Source organism: Schistocerca americana, chromosome 6 (genome assembly GCF_021461395.2).
Source record: "Schistocerca americana isolate TAMUIC-IGC-003095 chromosome 6, iqSchAmer2.1, whole genome shotgun sequence".
NCBI lineage: Eukaryota > Metazoa > Arthropoda > Insecta > Orthoptera > Acrididae > Schistocerca > Schistocerca americana.
The window spans coordinates 124,861,167-124,876,078 of record NC_060124.1 but is presented as its reverse complement, the minus strand read 5'-3'; positions in this window follow the sequence as shown (position 1 = coordinate 124,876,078).

The following is a 14,912-nucleotide window of genomic DNA, read 5'->3' as shown; positions in this document are numbered from 1 at the left end:
GTTGCAAGAAACGAGAGTTATCCCATCAGGCGAAACATTTCGATTGATCCGTGGTCCAATATCGTTGATCCCACAATCCCACCAAAATCGTAATTGACTGCCTGTATGTCGCTGCATCAAGATAGGAACGCGAAGATCTCGCCTCTTGCAAACAGCCATGTTCGAAAGTGCGCACTGAATAGTGTGCACCGAAAACTTTGTGTCTGCAACCGTCATCGTACTTAGGTGTCCGGTCTGCCTCATATCACTGCCTATCCTGCTTGAGTGTGATGATGCGTAGACGTACATTTTCGCCTGGAAGTAGTGCCGCCGTTTTTCAGGGTTACTGTGGACGCTCATGAGAGTAGTGTACTAACGACTCAACAGCTCCTGCCTTTCCCGATGCTTCTTCTGAGGTGCTGGTTATTGTAATTTATGTCTTAGTTGCTTATCGTGGTAGAATTCCCAACTTGCGGCCCGTACCTTTGTTACAGTAATTCTCCATTTGTCTCTGCTCCTCTTGTATGCTTTCCCTAACTCGTCACGTGCCAGCAGTGAACACAGGTCATATTCGGTCTCACTGTGGGCGTTCGTCATAGTGTAATCATAAGTGTATGTTGTTCATTAGTATTGTTAATTCAAGGAGTTATGTCGCCATCGTACAACATCGGCGACACATACTTTCACACCTCCGTTGCCATTTCCATCGCCACGCGGGGAAAGAGACGTACGGAGAAGGGAGGGCTGTAAACACAGGTGAGTTTCCAGTGATCACCCCTGGACATGTCGAACGTTACTGTAGTGAAAAAGAAGGACCATTCGAAAAATATTACAATCCAAGGTAACAAACTAGTTTACTTCAAATAGTGACTCTTTCACTTGGTAGCGGTGTGTGTGCTACTTTGAAACTCCCTTGGACGACTGAAATTTTCTGTTGGTCCGGGGCTCCAACCCGGAACGTTGTGGTTCACAGGCAACGCTATTAGTGATTGAGCTATCAAGGAAAGAGACTCACCCACGCAGATTCACTTGTGTCATTCAGTCTTTCTTCACAAATTTGTGTTATGCAGTGGCTGCTGTTTCTGCACTATGAGCCGTATTAATTATATACCAGTGCGATTAGCCTCACGCATCACAGTGGGGTTCAATTCGTCTTCCTTCTTTTACGTAGCGTTCATCCCGTTTAGTACGGAGCTCTCTTTTCCAGGATTTGGTGAATTACATTTTACTATTTAACATTGTGCCCGGATGCTCTTCCTGACAAATGGTTCAAATGGCTCTGAGCACTATGGGACTCAACTGCTGAGGTCATTAGTCCCCTAGAACTTAGAACTAGTTAAACCTAACTAACCTAAGGACATCACAAACATCCATGCCCGAGGCAGGATTCGAACCTGCGACCGTAGCGGTCTTGCGGTTCCAGACTGCAGCGCCTTTAACCGCACGGCCACTTCGGCCGGCTCTTCCTGACACAACAGTTGTTAAAGTAACCTAAGGGAGGGAAGTCGTGTGCCTCAAATGCTTGGTAATCTCATAAACTTCAATGTGTGTGTTTAAGAGGCGCTTCTTGTTTATGAAAATATGGCAAACATCTTAGTATTGGTAACCGGTTCTTCAGCAGCACATTTTTTTGCCGTATGACGTGACTTTTCGTAGCCACGAACTTCTTGTTGGACAAAACACTGCTTACAGTTACATAACTTCCACCGAATGCCAGGTCGTCTGAAGTAATACAAACGTGACTTTTCGTAGCCACGAACTTCTTCTTGGACAAAACACTTCTTGTTTATGAAAATATGGCAAACATCTTAGTATTAGTAACCAGTTCTTCAGTAGCACATTTTTTTGCCGTATGACGTGACTTTTCGTAGCCACGAACTTCTTGTTGGACAAAACACTGCTTATAGTTCCATAACTTCCACAGAATGCCAGGTCGTCTGAAGTAAGGTAAACGTGACTTTTCGTAGCCACGAACTTCTTGTTGGACAAAACACTGCTTATAATTCCATAACTTCCACCGAACGTCAGATCGTCTGAAGTCACATAAACGTTAACTTCATTTAGCCTTATGTTCTATCATAAGGCACCGCGCAACAGAACTCTAATTACCGGAATTCAGTTATAACGATTAGGGATTGAGTTTCTTTTTCTGTGTTATATCCTAGCCAGTAATGCCACCCGAGCCCGCTGCCAAAAGGTTGGCAGCATCAAAGTCCGGACGCCGTCCGCATAAGCAGCGCCAGCGAGACAGGAAATCGCCGCAAGTCTGCGCGCGCCACCGCTGGCTTCTGGGTTCTTAAGCGCTGGAGTCGCGAGCGCTAGGACAGTTCTGTATTCGCCGCTCAGTTGTATACTCGCCACCGAATTGTGTACTTGCTAGTCAGTTGTGTGTTCATCGCAGCAGAGTTGTTGTTTGTCGTCAGCCGACGCCGACCTAGCCGCTCCGACTCGAACTAGACAGATTTCTGTAGACACGGAGTTCACTACTGTGTTTCTGTATCTTCGTTAATAAAGTTAAGTACTGACTTTTATTTAATCAGAGTGTTTGGGTTTCCATCTTTCTGTTCACTGTTCCAGCGGACCGGTCGGCCCGCTATTAAAAGTGTGGCGGTGACTTCGTAAGCCGTTTCTACAGCGAATTGTTTGTCGCTACGAACGCCGCCACAAAATTCTGACTAGGTGCAAGAGGTTGATGACCGCAGCAGATCAGGTGGAGTGTTGGTATGCACACTGTGGAAAAGCTTAACAAACTGAGTCGATTCCTAACTGCCATATACTTAGAAAAGGGAGCGTACTCCTGAACTTCAGTAAATATTTATCATTTATAAAATCCTAACACTATGATAATAAAATGGTATAAATTTTTGTCACTGTATTAATCGTCATCATTCAACGAGGATCATGTTGACTCAGTCTCGCATCATGGACGCTGATGTGCGCTGATGTGCTCATACAGAAAGCATTACGCTGCACAGCTCATGGTTTAGTGATTAGTGTCACTGCCTCTGGATTACGGGGTCCTAGATTCAATTTTCGGCCTGGTCGGAGATTTTCTGCGTCCTGGGACTGGGTGTTTGCGTCGTCTTAAATGATTTCATCATCATTCTAACTATGAATAGATTGCGAAATTTTATGGGTGCTGATAACCGCGTCGTTGAACGGGCGACAAACCATAAATCATCATCGTCATCAGTTTGTAACCAGTGTATTCCTCCTGCATAACTTATCCTGTAGCAAAGTTTGGATTGTCAAAACTAGCTTGTGACTCGCCGCGAAATGAAACACATTTAATAGGGGTGGCGGCGCGTAAAGTGAATCGTGACTGTGTAACGGACTATGTCGGTCTCATATGACTCTACTTAAGGGACAGCAAACTTACCACTTGCGAGAACCCCAACCTGTCTCGCCTCTGTGCACGGAGAACGAAAATACCTGATGGGGACCGATGTGACAAGACGAATTTTACAGTGGTATTAGGCATCTCCTCCATTTCCTAGGTAGGAGAAACAACACCTGATTCATTGCGTGAAAAAATTCCATCGGTTCAACGTCTAACATTTGAGCAACTGCATTCTCCAGGTAAGAGAAACGACATCTGATTCCTTTGGTAAAAAATTTTCTTCGGTTCAACGCCTAACATTTGAACAGCTGGTTGTCTTATGAGTGGGTCTGAACGAATCGCGAGGCCGTATGTTAAGAAAGTGTGAGCGGATGTATGCCACGCCAAACTGACACTTAAAGCCAGCTTCGAAAGTCAAACTCAGCGCCCTTCATCAGGTCCTTCTACGCGGGTAAACGAAGGAAGTCCACCTGAATGCACTACCGTTATCACGTACAGGGCTATTACAAATGATTGAAGCGATTTCATAAATTCACTGTAGCTCCATTCATTGACATATGGTCACGACACACTACAGATACGTAGAAAAACTTATAAAGTTTTGTTCGGATGAAGCCGCACTTCAGGTTTCTGCCGCCAGAGCGCTCGAGAGCCCAGTGAGACAAAATGGCGACAGGAGCCGAGAAAGCGTATGTCGTGCTTGAAATGCGCTCACATCAGTCAGTCATAACAGTGCAACGACACTTCAGGACGAAGTTCGACAAAGACCCACCAACTGCTAACTGCATTCGGCGATGGTATGCGCAGTTTAAAGCTTCTGAATGCCTCTGTAAGAGGAAATCAGCGGGTCGGCCTGCAGTGAGCGAAGAAACGGTTGAACGCGTGCGGGCAAGTTTCACGCGTAGCCCGCGGAAGTCGACGAATAAAGCAAGCAGGGAGCTAAACGTACCACAGCCGACGGTTTGGAAAATCTTACGGAAAAGGCTAAAGCAGAAGCCTTACCGTTTACAATTGCTACAAGCCCTGACACCCGATGACAAGGTCAAACGCTTTGAATTTTCGGCGCGGTTGCAACAGCTCATGCAAGAGGATGCGTTCAGTGCGAAACTTGTTTTCAGTGATGAAGCAACATTTTTTCTTAATGGTGAAGTGAACAGACACAATGTGCGAATCTGGGCGGTAGAGAATCCTCACGCATTTGTGCAGCAAATTCGCAATTCACCAAAAGTTAACGTGTTCTGTGCACTCTCACGCTTTAAAGTTTACGGCCCCTTTTTCTTCTGCGAAAAAAATGTTACTGGACACGTGTATCTATCTGGACATGCTGGAAAATTGGCTCATGCCACAACTGGAGACCGACAGCGCCGACTTCATCTTTCAACAGGATGGTGCTCCACCGCACTTCCATCATGATGTTCGGCATTTCTTAAACAGGAGATTGGAAAACCGATGGATCGGTCGTGATGGAGATCATGATCAGCAATTCATGTCATGGCCTCCACGCTCTCCCGACTTAACCCCATGCGATTTCTTTCTGTGGGGTTATGTGAAAGATTCAGTGTTTAAACCTCCTCTACCAAGAAACGTGCCAGAACTGCGAGCTCGCATCAACGATGCTTTCGAACTCATTGATGGGGACATGCTGCGCCGAGTGTGGGAGGAACTTGATTATCGGCTTGATGTCTGCCGAATCACTAAAGGGGCACATATCGAACATTTGTGAATGCCTAAAAAAACTTTTTGAGTTTTTGTATGTGTGTGCAAAGCATTGTGAAAATATCTCAAATAATAAAGTTATTGTAGAGCTGTGAAGTCGCTTCAATCATTTGTAATAACCCTGTATTTGATGGCATTTACACCCGCATTCAAGCAATGTAGCAGTCATTCACGGTTAGGAAACGTGGTTAAAGGTACATAAACCGAACTCCGTCCGGAAAGGCAATGGAAGACCTAACGGTGACGACTGACAGCCGTGTCATCCTCAGCCGATATGCGCCACTGGATGCGGATGTGTATTGGCACGTGGCCAGCACACCGCTCTTCCAGCCGCTGTCAGTTAATTGCGACCGATGTCGTTACTTCTCAATCAAGTGACTCCTCAATTGGTCTCGCAAGGGCTGAGGGCACACGTCTTGCGAATAGCGCTCGGCACACCTAGACCTTCACCCATCCAAGTGTTTTTCGAGCCCGACAGTGCTTAACTTCGGCGATCGGACGGGAATTGGTGTCAGGACCGCGGCAGTAAAACTCACTCAGCTCGATTCTCAACCTGATTTTGCGTGGTAAAAATTCTATAATAAAACACAAGCACACAAAAGGCACTCTGCATAACTTGATATTACTACAAAATCTCATGAAAGGTGCATTGACTGACACTTTTCATGTTACCTTAGCTACTTCAGCTTGATGTTCCATGAGGCAGAATTTTAGGACCCACTCTGCATTTGCCTAAACACCACACTGAAGCCACGGTAGTCAATCATCTATGTAGTCTCAATCCTGGCCTTGTTAATCTCCATCTCCAGAAAGTTGGCACGCTGCATGAGCAGCTTCTTTGCATTCTTCAGAGTAATTGTGACTATATTCACTTACGCAGTTCTGTCACTCGGGCCAGTTATATGAAGATATTTTGAAGGAGGTTTTTACTCTTCGGCCACTGTCGTTTAGCCCTAGCTAGCTGCGGGCAGTGTCTTACCTCCCAAGACAGAGATCGTGCTAAAAGAAGGTAAATAAATTCTTTTGCAGTCTTCACACTTGCTATTAAAGTAATCACAAACTACTGTCACACCTGCCAGGTGTTAAGACATTTTAAATCGGGGTTTACTGTTTGATAACTCCTGTTTCATCTTAAGTAGCGTCAGACCGAGCCTGGCCACCCAAGACGATTTCATGGCCAGAGTTAATGTAAAGAATCCAAAAATATATTATACATCGGTAAACAAATTCAATCAAAAACTGAAGAACTAATCTTCATATTGTCCAAGTTAATGTAAAGAATTGAAATACATAATACATTGGTAAACAAATTTAATCAAAAACTGAGGAACTAATCTTCAAATTCGCTATTTTGTCGAAAGTCGACATGTTGAGAAACGTGGCTGTTGTACTTAAGGTTTATAATTTATATAAAAAACAGCTACCAGCCACATGGTTTAAAAAGGTTTATTATCTTCAGACCATGACCGGTTTCGGATTTTTCTTTAAAATCCATCTTCAAATGGCAGATTACAAGCATTCTCAGTTGGACCTAGTTTTGTTTGTGTTATTCGCTTGCTGCACTGGGAAAGAAAGGAAATATTTTTGTTGTCATATCGGTAATGATATTTTTACGAAAGATTTGCTTCTTTTACAAAATCTAATTGCTCATGAGATAGTTTTCATAAACATTAGTAAACTTGCAGGTTAGTGTACTTACGAGCTGTGTAGTTCTGCCTGACGAAATATTCGTGCGTTTATGTTTTCGAACGCAAGCTTAATATACTTTTCAATATGCACTATGTGAGTGCTATTTCAGTCACTGGACGTCACTTTCAACCTCATCATCTTAATTACACACGCAGCACACACGAGTAACGTTTACAAAACGTGGCCCAGCTTCACATTACAAACGAGAACAATATTTGCAAAGAGCTTACAGTCATAACGATGTTAACTTACAGATGCTGTATAGTCGATATGGGTACAGTAAAATATCTCTTTGCTATTGTATGAAATTAATCTAAAACGGAATAAATAAAATTACATACAAATAAGATTACAAACATTATATGTAGTACAGAATTACTGTCTGTTACTAATTGATTGTTACAATAGTAGGAGATAAATTCGAATATATGACATATTATGCAATGCACATAATAAACCTTTTTAAACCATACATGTGGCTGGTAGCTGTTTTTTATATAAATTATAAATCTTCAAATTGTCCATAGAATACGTAGATAAATCATCTAGTAATTTTTCCTAAGGGATTCCGGTCCTGAACAAAGTATCGCTATTCGAAAGACGTTGCGCTATGACGTCGGCGAAACCTGCCAATAGTCCTGTAGACATTGACGCCTACTTACAAAATACAAGAGGATAGTAGCCCACCAATGATTTCTGGCAATGCCAAATTCGTTTGAGGATTTATTAGTAGGGAGGACTCAGTATATTATCTTGTAAGCAGAGACATCATCAGTAATACTAGTACTTTTAGACGTGCCCCAGGGTAATGTATTGACACCTCTATAGTTCGTGGTGTGTACTATTCACCTGGCAGATAGTATCAGTAGTAATCTCAGACTATTTGTAGATGACACAGTTATCTACAGAAATGTTGTGACAAATACCGAGGGGTGATAGAAGGTATCTTGAGGAACAAATGGAGGATAGGAACCCGTGACCGGAAACGCCGTCTAACAACGGTACAGAGCGTCTAAGTTATAGTCGCCGGCACCTGCAAAACTCGGCCACCCCTTCGTCACCAAACATGGCTTGGTAGGCGGGCGGAGAGTAGGCAGAGCGTCTCACAATGCTGTTGGTTATTCAGCGATCGCATCTGATTGTTACGATCCCCAAAAAAATGGCTCTGAGCACTATGGGACTCAACTGCTGAGGTCATTAGTCCCCTAGAACTTAGAACTAGTTAAACCTAACTAACCTAAGGACATCACAAACATCCATGCCCGAGGCAGGATTCGAACCTGCGACCGTAGCGGTCTTGCGGTTCCAGACTGCACCGCCTTTAACCGCACGGCCACTTCGGCCGGCTACGATCCCCAGTGGAAAAGATGTAACTATAGTTGAATTCTTTTATCTTGGCGGCTCGCGCATGCTCGCCTAGACGCGGGAGATTGCTGCATTGCCAGTTGCACACGACGCACGCGCCAATAGAAGCAGCGCCATAGTACAGCATAGTTCGCAAGCTTACGTTTAGTGGGGAGCGCGCAGTTCGTGAAGTAAAGCCACCTCGGTCGCATTATCCCTTTTGCTGCTACAAAGACGTGCTCCCTGCATTCCGCGCTGTGAGCGATTTTGTCACTGCACTGCTCGCCTGTGCAGACACATTGTGTTCCGACTGCTTTGACACTCTTTTATCATTCGATTCCACAAAAACTATTTGGCTCAAAAATTAGATTTTTACCTATCTTCTTGACTGATACCTTCCCCCCATGAATGACTTAATTTTGTTTCGATGTTCAACGCAGTTATTATGCAGCATTAAATATAGTAAGCCATTGCACGAAATTTTGAAGAATTTGCAGAGGTAAAAGTCCATAGAGTATACTTTCCGAATGGTCGATTTTAGTTGCCACAATGTTGAGAATGAAATGTGGACAAGATACCTATATATTTCATTTAATTTAAGTACCACATAAGTGTCGTATGTAATATTGAGAAATATTCCACCTTTCGCGACTGTAACAAAAGTTTTACTTACACTGGGCACGTTTGGCTTTATTTTAAAGCACTTCAATCAATCAAAAGGAAGTAGACAAAATACATTAAACAAAACTGTGGACATACAAAAACATTAGGACTGGAATATACAGTCTGTCAGTGAAGTGCTCAGAGCTATGTCAAATATAATTTTGTGTGTAGCACATACAAACAGCATTTATTTGCTAAAACACTGATGAGCCAACACAAACGTTGAATATTGTGCTACCGCAGCACAAAACTACCAAAGGTGACTTGGCAATGGAGGACACAAAATACATGATGCTTCAAAAGAGAGAAACGCATCTGGTCTAAATACGTCGCTTATTACAGTTGCAGAAGAGGGATATATTTCAATACCATTGGTAAAACTGCGACTGTGGAACAAAGACAAGAAATAGAACATGAATACCATTGAGAATGTGCCATACCTTTCACCGATGGAAGTGCTTTAAAATAAAGCCAAACGCGCCGTGTGTAAATAAAACTTTTATTACAGTCGCGAAAGACGGAATATTTCTCAGTATTACATACGACACCTATGTGGTACTTAAATTAAATGAGATATTGTTATACAGTAAATATTATATGAAATTTAGGTATCTTGTCCACATTTCATTCTCAACATTGTGGCAATTAAAATCGACCATTCGGAAAGTATACGCTATGGACTTTTACCTCTGCAAACTCTTCAAAATATCGTGCAATGGTTTACTACATTTAATGCTGCACATCAAAACAAGATTAAGTCATTTATGGGGGGAAGGTATCAGTCAAGAAGACGTGTAAAAATCAAATCTTTTGGCCAAATAGTTTTTGGAAATCGAATGATAAGTGTGTCAAAGCAGTGGGAACACCATGTGTCTGCACAGGCGAGAAGTGCAGTGATGACAAAATCGCGCACAGCGCGGAATGCGGGGAGCACGTGTCTGCAGCAGCGAAAAAGTTAATGAAGAGGCAAAGCACTAGAAATTTCGTTCAAACGAATAAAATTCGTGAAGTAAGCCACTCCAATATTGTTTTTAAATAAAGAAAATATTAATCATCACACAAGGTTTGAACACATGACCTTTCACTTGGCAGCCCAACACCTTAACCGTTCCACTATCTCACCTCGGCATACAGTGTGACTCCATAAGGACTCTAACACCTCACGCAACTACTTATAAACACTGTTGGTATGACTATGAATTACTCACGCTTCGTCGAAGTACGATAGGAAATGAACAATTACCGCTGTTGTTTATTGCGAAAAAGCAGTTTGTGAGATTGAAACAAACACCTTTCCTTGCTATCGCCTGAATTAGGAGTCTTATTGGTTGTTTGGTTTAATTAATAGAATATGAAGCAATTGGTATAAAGAATGCTTTTTCCAAACTTTCTATAAAAGAAAGTCTGCTATCAAGACATTGCTTTTGTTCTATTACTTTATTTATGACTGAACGTTTCTAAAACTGAAGACACTCGTCCGTGCTCTGCACTGCAGTCGAGATGTGGCAACGTCGTTCTCTGTTCATTGGCTGACTGTGTTTTGTGACGTCAGATGCGCAGAACGAACCTAAACTCGGCCGCCAAGATATATGACGCGCACTTTAGATGCTGAATAGAAGATCTTGTCTCCTATGGCTGCCATTCTCTGTTGACTCGGTGGATGACGGTCTCCGTCACGGATTTTCATTCCCTTATCTCTTGGAACTCTCTAAAATCTTCAATGTTTCTTCGGTATATAAAAGAAAAATAAGCTGTAGATAGCAACTGTCATACCCCAAGGCAGGCAAGGCAAGGCAAGGCCTGTGTGCACAGTGTCCGGAACCGCACGGCTGCTACGGTCGCAGGTTCGAATCCCGCCTCGGGCATGGATGTGTGTGATGTCCTTAGGTTATTTAGGTTTAAGTCTAAGGGACTGATGACCTCAGATGTTAAGTCCCGTAGTGCTTAGATCCATTTGACACATTTTTTGTACACAGCACCTAGCTGCATCTTCTCAAGTGCCGATCGTGGCATTCAGTAGTGCTACTCAATAACAAACAACATTGAGAGATGTTTTGCTTATAGTCCTTCAGCGTACAAAGTCATATTTGCTGCCGAAGGGCTGGCCTTGTCGCAGGCTCTGGCGCCTAGAAATCAACGCTTCGTAGCGTCATTGGATGTCGGCTGCGGACACGGATTCATTTCCTCGATCGATTTTGAAAGACGCCCTCTACAGTTCCTCGAAGTTTGTGGCAAAATATCTGGGACACGCTTTACAATGAAGTATTATCTGAGATAAAACTTCAAAAATATCCAGTAAAACCTTGATAGGAATGGAATGTGAATTTTTGCAGATCACAAAATGCAGAAAGGAGGAATACACTGGTTACAAAATCAATGAATCACAATTGGAATCAGTCGACATGTACAAATACCTGGAAGCAACAATAGATGGAATAATCAAATGAGCTTAATTTTAGCTAAGGGAAGTGGCAGTCCTCTTTTCAAGTGCAGATTACTTGCGAAACTGCGTTGGGCTACAAAGAAGACTTCTTACAAATCTCTTGTACACCCCATTGCAGGATATTGTTTAAGTGTGTGCGTCCCGTGCCAAATACTAGTGAGTATGCCGGCCCGTCAGCTATCCCACGAAAAGATTCTTAAAACATTTCGAGAATAAGTACTAAGCGAAGGATCTAGAGCTATTCTTCATCTCCCTACACGTCGCTCTCGTAGGAACAGTGTAAACCAGGTTTTACTAATTACCACATACAAAGAAGGACTTAAGTAATTATTCATTTCACGCTAAATACGCGATTAATGAGGGAAAATCCCCAAGACGTGGTATACTCTTCCATGCATGTCACAGTGATTCGTGTCCTATCACAGTGCTCCTCTTCAGATATACTTTCAATATTCGATTATCGATTATTGTATCAAAGTCGATCACAAAACCTTGCAATAGACTCCTTGCAGATCATTTTACCGTCGTTTAAATTTCGTAAAAATTACCTTAATTTTATTTCGGTAAGATAGCAGAACGATCTGTGGAAGGATTGCATGACGGAACTATTGTTTCTGCCACATTAATATAAATTACTCTTACTGTAGTATACACACGAAACACTTTTTACTGTAAAAACTAATATAAATTAAAATAGTATTATCCTTGAGGCAGCTACCTTCTACTGTTGTTGTTGTGGTCTTCAGTCTTGAGACTGGTTTGATGCAGCTCTCCGTGCTACTCTATCCTGTGCAAGCTTCTTTATCTCCCAGTACCTACTGCAGCCTACATCCTTCTGAATCTGCTTAGCGTATTCATCTCTTGGTCTCCCTCTACGATTTTACCCTCCACGCTGCCTTCCAATACTAAATTGGTGATCCGTTGATGTCTCAGAACATGTCCTACCAACCGATCCCTTCTTCTAGTCAAGTTGTGCCACAAACTTCTCTTCTCCCCAATCCTATTCAACACCTCCTCATTAGATATGTGATCTACCCATCTAATCTTCAGCATTCTTCTGTAGCACCACATTTCGAAAGCTTCTATTCTCTTCTTGTCTAAACTATTTATTGTCCATGTTTCACTTCCATACCTGGCTACACTCCATACAAATACTTTCAGAAACGACTTCCTGACATTTAAATCTATACTCGATGTTAACAAATTTCTCTTCTTCAGAAACGCTTTCCTTCGCATTGCCAGTCTACATTTTATATCCTCCCTACTTCGACCATCATCAGTTATTTTGCTCCCCAAATAGCAAAACTCCTTTACTACTTTAAGTGTCTCTTTCCTAATCTAATACCCTCAGCATCACCCGACTTAATTCGACTATATACCATTATCCTCGTTTTGCTTTTGTTGATGTTCATCTTATATCCTCCTTTCAAGACACTATCCACCTTCTACTATGAAGTACATATGTTTAGTTCGTTTTTCTGTAATTTCATGTTCCCTAAACTGGTGGTGAGACGCATGTCTATATACAGATGTAAAATGGATATCATAGGCAGCTCTGAGTTTATGGTGAAATTAATCGTCAAGACCCACAGGGATTTGTTGTGAAGCCATGCCAAAAGTAAGTTGGCAACAGTGAAAAAACATGGCCGGTGGATACCGTGACACATGATTTCTGTGAACTGTCCTTGCTGATAGACCATCTATACTGAATCAATGTTCGGACCTATTAATTGACCCGTAGAAGACAATAACTTTAGCGGAACTGAACGCAGTGACCAGTCTCCTGGAGTGGACTGCGGCTAGTTTAATCAGTAGTTCTTATCGATTATATCCATTAAATGGCTTTGTGGTGGAATTTTATTGGGTCTCGGAATTTACGTAATTGTTTTCAGACTTCAAATGATAAGCAACGTCACCCTCTACATGTTAGCTGGGACGCATATGGTGCGTTACAGCATGGGATGCAACAGAATATTTGGGCGCAATCTCGGAAACATCAAACGGCTAACGTTTATATTGTTGTTAACAATGGCTTTACAGACATAGTTTCTCATTAGGTACAATATCCAGTATAATGGAAAGTGTATACCAATTCTCCTAGTCATCTTCTAGCCTTTCCAGTCAAATCAACAGGTGGTGACAAAGAACAGCTGTCTTGTAGAAATAGTGATCATTTTTTACAACAACCAATACAGCTCCGATAATCTTACAAACTTCTACAAAGTTTCCCATAGCACGGAAGTACCTCCAATCACTTGTGACTTGGGACAGAAGCCATGTAGCTAATAACACAAGTTTACTTTGCGTAAATGTGAGTCAGTGTAAAGTCGATAAACGCTTGACTATTAATGTAGTAAAGTTCTTCAGTTGAATTGTAGTCGTTCCTTTTTGTATGTGCGATCCACCTGATTGGAATATACCAAAAAGCCCAGTTGCTACCTGTTCCGGAGTAAACTGTAAACTGGAGGATCACTTATAAATAAGTCAGTTCGCCTGTTAGAGGACAGTAACGGCACACAACCTCCAGTAGGATTATACCTAGTACACCGTTGCAGTTTAAATTAGCCAAATGACGGCATAGCATCAGGGACTGTCAGATAGCGACGAAACAAACTTATTGTAGCTCGTAATAGCACGGGACACGTCATAGTGTGTCTGTAGATGCTATGCTGCATTATAAGTTCATGACTGAATTGTAATAGTAAATAATTTGAAATGATCATAAGCAGAGTTTCTGCCCTTGAATGTAGTGACAATTGCATTTTCGATAATGCTTTGACTCAGAAAACCATTTTATTGTTTCCGATAGGAACTGCTAAAGAACTTTATTCTCTTTCCCGTATAATACTGTAAATCAGGCAATTAAGGTACAATTAATAATTCTTGAATCAATCTATTAAGAGAAAACTCTGTCTTTTCGTAAGTGAGAGACAAGGTAGTCTTTCACTACTGTATCAGAAAGATTCACTCAATTTCTTTCTGTAAATTCCATATTTAATTAAGTACTGCTACCTCGAGAATTCTGCATTCAACAGCGGTGCAAATCTGCACTGTATAAAGGCTGAAATTTCTGTACGACTTTTTGTTAGTGAAGGGCTTATCTTTGGATTTAGCTGCTGCATGTTGTGAAAGAGACTGATATCACTGCGTGGAGGCTGAACACGTTAGGTAGAAAATCATGGAAAATTGCAAGGACTGTGCAGCAGAAATCGACTAACCCGTTATCCTCCACACATTTCTGTAATTTACGTTGACAAAATTATTTATGCAAGAAAAATGGGATCAAGGCTGTATATACTGTTATTTAAGAGTTCACAATCCTTAATAATTTCCTTCAGTCTTGATCGCAGGTGCACCTATATCGGACGTCCTTCATTAATTCACACTTATTACAACGGCGGCCAACAATAAATTCCGGTAACAATGTAAACCTCGTTTATAAATTTACTCACAAATAATGTCTTTCATATGCACATTTGGGTAACACTCACTTCCTGCAAAAGTGACGTCATTTTGAAGTCGCGCAATATCGATGAGCGCATGATGTGCCATCGGCTGTGTAACAAGGAAGAATATGAGTGTTTTGGTTCTCCACTCGCTTGCAGCAATTTATGCTGTCCTCTTAGGTTCCTGCATAAGCACCCCCCCCCCTCCCTGCCCCCAGAAATCGCTAAACATTTCTTTCGCCATTCGTTTTCTAGTGGGACGAAGATATAAACGCATCGAATACTGCAGAAC